We start from the raw sequence: 9,273 nt of genomic DNA, 5'->3' as shown, positions 1-9,273 counted from the left end.
GTCTGTAACAGCCTGTACCCAACCCGGCCCAAGTCCCCCCGGGGGAGCCTTGCTGCTCTTCTCGCCAGAGGGGAACCAGAAAGTTAATAATCGCCCAAGGGAGCTGTCAGCACAGGGCCAATTCCACGGAAGGGACACAGGGAGGTGAAACTCGTGTGTTACAAAGAAACGCTGGACTTTCCTCCCCTTAGATTACATAACCTGGTTCAAAAATCACAAGTAACACCCTTCCGCCCCATCACCAGCTTGGCCTAAAACAGCTTTAATTTCTAAAATCAAGATTTTTTTAAAACAAATATATATGTATATATATATATATATGGTTCTTTGTGTTTGCCTTCTGATTTGTGAACTCTGAGATCCCACGCGGGTCATGTTTACAAGCTCTTCATCGCAAGCATAAGAGGAGAAATGTATTTTTTCTTTTTAATTAACATCTGAGATTTTGCACAATTCACAAGACTGCGGGAGCTGGGGCGTTAAGGGAAAAAAACACCCAGTACTGTGCAACTCGTGATAAATCCTGAGAGTTGGCAACCGGGAAACAGTCACCTGATATTTCGTTGTTATGATGTTGGCTGACTTTTTGGGCATTCATTTCCCACATTTTGGACAGCAAAACTCAAAGGGGAAAAGTATAATGTGCCTTTAAAAATAAATGTAAACTCATCTAGGACCACAAATACTAAAATGTCTTAATCAGAATCATTTAAGATTATTGCATGACATCACTACAAGGCAGAGCTATGGTTTTCTGGTTTTCTTAACTATGCATTTCTTAAACACAGAAGTATTAAACTGCCACCTGGTGGAGCTTTCGAGAATTTGCTAGATAAAATAAAATGACAAGGTGAATGACCGCAATAGCTTTTATTGGACTTTTATTTCTGTTGGTGAAAGACAAGCTTTTGAGCTACACAGAGTTCTTCTTTAGGTCTGGGAAAGGTACTCAGCCTGTCATAGCTAAATACAAGTTGGAACAGATTTAACATAAGTAGTTAACACCTATTCTAAGGGACCATTCAAGGGGAAGTGGTCAATTAACACCCCTACAGACATAAGACAAAAAAGGGAGTGTTTGTAGGTTATAGATTGTTGTAATAAGGCATAAAACTAGTGTCTTTATTAAGGCCATGTCTATACTAGTGAATTTATAGTGGCACAACTGTACTGATGCAGCTGCACCGCTGTAAGATCCCTCATGTAGCTGTTCTATGCTGATGGGAGAGAGCTCTCCTGGCAAGGTAATAAAAACACCTCAATGAGTGGTGGTAGCTATGGGGAGAAGCTCTCCTGAGGACATAGCGCTGGGCATGCTACCACATATGCCAGCAAAACTTACGTTGCTCAGGGGTGTGTTTTTCACACCCTAGTGACATTAGTTTTGCTGACGTAAGTGCTAGTGTAGACATGGCTTTAGACCATGATTTTTAGAGTGTAGCAAAGTTATGGATTTAATCTCGTATTTTGAAGGGTTGTGCAACTTTCCTTTAGGATAAGGACTAATAGATCAGATATGGAGTGCTTGTTTTGTGAAAAGTCATAGGGTTGTTTTTGTTTTTTGTTTTTTTCTTGTCTTTTATCATTTTCCTGTGTGAGTTCATTTGAGAGCATAATGATTGTCTGGTTTCACCCACATAGTTGTTATTGGGGCATTTAGTGCACTGGATGGGGTACACCACATGTTGTGATAGCCATGTGTAGGACCCATGTGAATCGCCATGCTTTGTGGCAGGTATCGATCATTGTAGCAGTGGAGATATGTCTGCAGGTTTTGCATCTGTTGGTCTGGTGCCAGTTTGAGTTGGTGGATCCTGGTTTGTGTGGAGCTTTCTTCTGATAATGAGCATGGCAATGTTGGGGGAGCTGTTTGAAGGCCAGAAGAGGGGTTTGGGAAAGATTTCTCTCAGGCTGTGGTCCCCATCAAGTATGGGTTGTAACAGTTTAACAATTCCCCACATGGGCTCCAGTGTGCAGTGAGAGGTGACAAGGAGGGTGTGCCGATGTAGGGGTATTTTTTCCTGTATTGAAACAGGTTTTCTCAAGGTATTTGGATAGCCAGTACTATGATACGATCTACATGTCTGGTGGAGTGTCCTTGTTTGGTGAAGGGAGTTTTAAATGTGTTAAGATGTATATCCTGCACATTCTGCGATACCTGAGGGCCTGGCTGTAGATAACAGATGTTTTGATGTGTTTGTGGATCTGTGAAGCTAAGAGTGGTGATACGGAAGGGTTCTTGTATATAGTTGTCTGTTATTCCAGTCCCAGGATAGCTAGTGACATATTTTGTAAGTGATGAAAGGAGGTAGTGGGCATAGTAAAGACAGCAGCTTGCACTTGAAAACAATTCACTATCTCTGCACCACATACTTGACCAGTTTGAGGGATGCAGAGGGGTCGGTCTTTGGGACAGTTCTGAATTTGTCAATAAAACCAGATTTCCAAATAAGAGGCTTTTTGTTTTCTTTTTTAACAGCATCCATCTCAAATATGCAAATGAACATGGTGGCTATTTGTGGCGGTTCAATGACAAGACAGCACAGAGCTTTTAGCAAGCAAGCGGCCTGTCAGCTTTCCACCTTCCCCCTTTATTCTTTCTCTCCCCGCGCGCATTACATTCTCCAACAGATAAAAGGAATACACTGGCTTTGTTTAACATTCTTATTTACCAGTTTCTATCTACCGCATTCCTTGCTCTCGGGCCTTGAGCCCAGTCCTGGGAGGCTTCCCACGATTCACGACATCTGGGCGAGATTCCAAGGTTGATGCCCTTGAAAGGAGCTGTGTGTGCACAGGTCCAGCACAACACTCCGGGTGTGCCCTGAATGTTGCCAAGCACATAAACCTTGTATGAATCCTACAGCTATTCATTAAGTATCATCAGCATGCTCAGCACTGGAGTTGACAATTTAGACAGTCCCTCCTGAAGAGTTTACCATCTAAATCTTCAAAACTGTACAGAGCACTATATGGGCAGAGCCCTGAGCTCAGTGCAGGATCAGGGACTATGTAAGCAACATGCTTGATCGGAGTGCCATAGCGAATGGAAATAAACACTTGCATATTAGTATTTTATATTGGCATCAATAGCACATCACATTGCTACTATAGTGTCTTTTGCAGCATATAGTTACCATAATATGTGCAAGCATTAGCCTTCCACTTTAAAAAATAGCTCATGGGGGTTGGGAGGATGATAGATGCTCTCAGTAGTAACTGCTCGCAGGATTAGGACCATAATCTGTGCTTCCTGTGGGAATATTCAGATCACTTTTAACAAAGTTTATAGAAGATCTATAGCATCACGGTGTGCTAGAACATTTTTAGGCACTGTAATGCAGACATTACTCTGACAGAAAATGATTGTGTGGATAGACAATGAAAATACTCAGGCATTTGTCTAATGGGAGGTAAATGGATTTTACTATCACTGAAAACAAAACCTCAGTATATAAAATTTGTCTTTGCTTTCTTGTTGGTGCTTTCTTGTCTGTTCAATGGTCCAGTGTCATCATAGACTAATCATTGAGCAACTACAGTTTACAACAGACAGAGACCTGGTCTCTGCCCCCAAGGAATTTAAAATCTGGTATATAGAGCATGTAATCTCATGCTTTCTTACTGTGTGATGGCAAAGCAAAACTGCTCCACTTATCTATGATTTTAAAATGTGCTAAAGGTTTAAACATATTCAATTTATACTGTGATACACAGCAAGCAAAAGGCAGTAGCACTGTGTGGTATTATCATGGATACATCCAGCTCAGTTCAATGCTTTATAAAATAACTTTGGGGATAGGGAATATAATCACAGGTTTAAAACAGAAACAGGCTAACCTTATATAAAAATATGCAACAGTATAATAAAAAAATTCATCTTGGTGTTCTGAGGGTCAACTGTCTTAACAGCTGATCTCCTAGGTTTTACTATTATTACTGTGTAGATTCATATGGTACCCATCACTATAGTACTAGAGTGCACGTTATCTGGATTAGAGTAAGAGCAAATAACATTTTCCCCAACTATAAGTATACACACACCACGGATAGACCCCATTGCTGGAACTCTTCCATTACATAGTTGTTTCTCCGTTATTAATATCGTACATGCCATTTACAACATATGCAGGAAAATATTTGCTTGTAGGCGAACTCACCTGCATTCTTTCCTGCAAAATGCTCACATCAGAAGTGAAGATTTAAAGTTTTTTTCAAATATATCCAAAAATTAATTTTAAAATCTGGGTTTTTTATTTATAAAATACAGGCTGCATTATTATACCTAATATTACAGACCCATTATTACAATAAAGGCTTGTTTCCACCACCATTACAATAAAGGATTGCATTTTAAAAACAGTTATACAGAGGCCCAGATATGAATGAAATAAAAGTAATAGAAAGACATAACTTCCGTACCAGTATAAATTTGTTACTTTCTCCAAGGAAAAGTATAAAAGTAATAATAAAGTAATGGGCCAAATTCTGCTTTGTATGGAGTCAGTACTAAAGCCATCTCTTGTATCAACATGTCACTGAGTATGGCTGTGTGAAGAGAGAGCCTGATCATGAGTGGTACTGACCACCTGCAGCTCTAGGGAGTGTCAGGCTCACCTCCTCCAAGTCTGCTGCTCTACTTAGTCATGTCTAGACTCATAAGAAAGGCCATACTGTGTCAGACCAAAGGTCCATCTAGCCCATTATCCTGTCTTCTGGCAGTGGCCGATGGCATGTGCTTCAGAGGGAATGAACAGAACAGGTAATCATCAAGTGATCCATCCCCTGTCACCCATTCCCAGCTTCTGGCAAACAGAGGCAAGGGACATTATCCCTGCCCAGGAGAAGTGAGAACCCTCAAGAAAAAGGAGCAATTCCTTATAATAACTGAAGGCATTTCTCTTTCAGAGGTAAGCAATACCATTCAAAGCAAGTTGAGTCACACCAGCGAAGGAAGTCAACAGCACATCACCACCAACAGCATGAGATCACATTGTTATTGATCTAATAATGCCAGTATGGACATCTCATGTTCCCCTGAGATAATTCTCAACCAGCACGACTCATGCTATCTCCATGCCACATGCAGAGTGGATGCCCATAAACAACAATATGATTGGAAGAAGCTAGTTGGCCTTCCTCCTTCGCTATCAACAACTTTCTCCAACAAGAAAGGGGTAGAGATTAGACACCTAAGTGGTAAGATCATTAACATTGAGAGATAGCTTCTTGAGAAAGGGCCAGGCCACAGTATGTTTAATAGTTGCCTTCAGCTAGTCCTTCCTGAGAAAGGCATTAATGATTACATTCCAGATTGATGTCAACGGAACTACAGATGGCTGAATATTGGGGTTGTTTTTATATATAATCATTTAAATAGCATCACTATTTCCCATGTTATTGTTAAACACTAATCACAGTTTCCATCTGAATCCCTTTTCCAGTGGTGCTGATGGTAACTTGGCAATAAAATTCTGCTCAAGGCAGAAATATGGGATACAGCTTTCTCAGCCTGAGAGTAAAGTCAACACATTAAAAACCCCAGGACTGTAATATGAAATGTATGGAAATGTTTAAAAATAGCAAAGTGGGCTTGGAGGCCTATTTAAGTTTCTATAATTTTAGGCAGATATAGATTTAAAATAAAATTTGGGATGCAGTTAGCTCCTATTACTATTTGTAAAAAGGTCAACAGTGTGTTAGGCACTTTACAGGCAGGTCTGGAGATACAAAGTGAAAACCTGGTCCCACTGAAGTTAATAGCAAAATTCCCTCTAAATTAGATGTGTCTATTAGTCTAAAGCTCAGAGCTGGGAGTCAGAAAACCCAGAGTGCCAATCCTGCCTGACTTCTTCTGAGGTCTTGGGCAAGTTTTTTAACTTCTCTTCTAACATGATTTCCTCACCTTAAAATTAGGAAAATGCTTACCTACCTGCCTGCAAGGGGGAGCTGTGAAATTAGCTAACATTTGTATAGCACTTTGAAAATGTATAATGCTACTGCCTTAAATAATCACCTACAGTGAGATCCACCTGTGTGTGAATGGCCAGTACAAATCCTATGCACCATTTAAAGCCTCCAACTGGGACTTAAGTCGTGCACAGACCTTTGCCAGGCCTTCTATGTAGAGGTGAATTTTACCCTGAATACATTAAAATCAATCAGTGTGATTTAACAGTCAGCCAATGCACTTTCAGAATAACTTCTACAAATTGTCATATGGATTTTTTAGTAGACTTAACACATGCTCTAAAGGCCCCGGTCTGTCCCACCCAGACAGAGACTACTGCCTACCTCCATGGTACTTAGGCCATTAAATAATCAGTGATGCACTCTATATCCAAGAGGAGGATTGGGATGTAAACATTTAACATATACACAATAAGGACATGATGAAAACATTACAGGCCACTTGCAGCCCTGATACAAGCAGGTAAAATTCCAAAAAGAGTTTTATCCTCTTACCACTCTGTTTTGCCTTAAATCGTGAACAAAATATGAACACACAGAATAGAAATATAAATGTATTTATGATATGTAGGGCCTAATCCTGCTGTGGGATACATTCCCAAAGCTCCCACTGAATTTAACGGGCATTTGGAACATAACTAATGGTAAGATCAGGCCTATTACTAACATAATGGGACAGGTTTTGTGCAAACTTCTACCCTGTGCTACAACCCATAAAGTTGATGGGGGTAAGAAAGTGCAATGCATTGCAAAAAGCTGCCTTAAGAAGATTTGGCTGATTTGTTCTGGTTTGCTGGGTGACAAAACGAGAGCTACATTTTCCCCTTTGCTGTGCCGATGAGTAAGGTGGGAGGAAGAGGGCAGGAGGGACACCCTCTCACCCAGGGGGGAGAGACAGTTGAACAGAGGCTTGCAAGGGTTGGGAAATGGGGGCAATGGTGGTTGGAATGACAGTCTGAAGCTGTGAAGCAGGGGCATCAACTTTCATTTTTGGTGGGGGACAATCCCAATTCCTTAATGTGGCAGGATGTCTGAGGCCAGGTGTACACTACAGACCTAGATCAGGATAACTATGTTGCTCAGAGGTGTGAAAAATCCACCCCCCAGACCAAACCCCCCCTCATGTAGACAGCGCTACGTTGATGGGAGAACTTCTCCCACTACCGCTTCTTGGGGAGGTGAATTAACTACACTGAGAAGCTCTCCTTTCACCATAGGAGCGTCTTCACTCAACCAGTGCAGCACCTCTATGGCAGTGTGTGTGTGAAGACAAGCCCTTACTCTACTGCCTGTGGTAAAGGCTACCTTTGCTGCACATACTGTGCATGTTTTCGGTTCTAAAGGCAGATTGGTGCCCTCTGGGTTTAAAAAAATTCTCAAGAGAATATCTGGGAATCCAGCTTTTCTGAGAGGGCATCCCAGTCCCTCATTAGACACCGCTCTCTCTGGTTGTTCAGCGTAAAGAACAATGCATTTCAGAACAACTTTGCACTAAATGATTCCTTTCCCCCCTTAATCTCAAACACACCCAAAAATAAAGTTTAAATAACTTTAAATATCCACCTAAATCCAGGAAATGTGCCAAATTATGTCCCTGACTCATGCCCTGTCTTTGTTTTCTTCCTTTCTTTGACATGTTAAAAACAGCATGTCACTTGCAGTGCTAATACTAAATTTCCTCAGTTTGAGTCAGTCTTAATATTAATTAAAGACAGTTCTTGTATTTAGTAGTGTACGAAATGTGTGAGATACTGTTTATACCTAGCAAGCTGATACACAGGAGGTGGGCAGGGTTCTCCCTGCAGAGTTCTGTGCTGCATAAGTCTTAAAAATCTAAAACTGAAATTTCACACAGATGAAACAGAACTCATTTTCAAACTATTTTTCTTTCTTTTGGTGGCCAGGACTCCTTAGCAGCTAAAGAGACCAAAAATAGCTTAGTTTTGAGATTCATTTACATTACGAGATAGAGGATGAAAACATCTTAATTTATACAGCATGTTTCCTTCTCAAGGTTCTTAAAGTGTTTCAGAAACTTTACACACACATACAGAGGAACTGCAATCCAATATTGAAATGCAGCCACTTCTGGGGTGGAAAGAAGCCATTGTTTAACAGCACACAGCAACACAACAGGTTATAGCAAAGACTCTGGGGAAGCCACATAACACATGAATAACATACCCACAATTGCACTATGGTAACTGACAGTTTAAGGGGCTGATCCTGCATAATGGTCCACTAGCACAGAGGTCCGTGCATTGGCATATTCTGATGAAGGAATAGGACATATCTAAAACTACGTATATATGTGAACTGTGACACAAGTGAAGCAGTAAGCATTAAAAGAATGACAAAGACTAACAATAAGAATCTTATTAAATAGTTAATGATGCATCAAATATTTAAATCTACAGGTATTTCAAGCCTTTGGCATCAGGGGCTCTTTATTTAAATGCTGCAAAATTAGAGAGTGAAAAATGCATAGATTTTTAAGGCTAGAAGGGACCATGACGATCAGGAGTACTTACCTTCTCTGTTGTATGAATATGTATAGAATGCACGCACTCACTTTCTCTTTGTCTATATTGCCCCCCAAGATTTCCCACCGTTGCACTTTCTCTGGTGGAAGCAACTGTGGGATCACAGCACTGGTGGGAAACTGTCAGGGAAAAACATAATAGACGGCCTCTGTTTCTAATGGTGTATATTTTCTCTATACGCTGTGTGGCAGCCACATGACTCCCAACAGCACACACGGGGATTACAGAGCTTTGTATCTGAATTTGCTGGGGTCAGTTGTCATCAGCTCCCCTGTGTACCAATAGAGAGGTGATAGCTGTGGCCTTGAGTATTCCTTATGTTCTCCTCTCCCGGCGCAGAATGAATGCCACAAGGTGGCAACAGCAGCATCTAGGAGATGGCGGTGATCAGTCCTCGATGATGAGGTGGCGTTTACTTACATTCTGCTGCCAAAGGCTCCAGCTGGCAAAAAGCAGGAGTAAAATAAACGAAGACTTTAATCTGAGGAGTACTCATTCACCTGCCCCTCTTTGCCATGTTGAGGTTCCTCCCCATCTTGTCTTTTGAAAAGATACTCAAATCATCCAGGAGTATTCTGGGATAGCTTTAGTTCGCGTGGGCCAGAACCTACCCACCGTTTTTAAGCAGAACGCTCCCTCAAATTTCCATTTAAAATCAAACAGCTAGCATTGGATGAAATTAGATTATGAAAAAGAAAGGAGAATTTCTGAAAACAAATGGTATGAAATAATTCCTCTTTCCCCCAACCCGCCCAAAAAA

This window comes from Eretmochelys imbricata, chromosome 6 (assembly GCF_965152235.1).
Source record: "Eretmochelys imbricata isolate rEreImb1 chromosome 6, rEreImb1.hap1, whole genome shotgun sequence".
NCBI lineage: Eukaryota > Metazoa > Chordata > Testudines > Cheloniidae > Eretmochelys > Eretmochelys imbricata.
The sequence above is the reverse complement of the archived record's forward strand: the minus strand, read 5'-3'. Positions refer to the sequence as shown.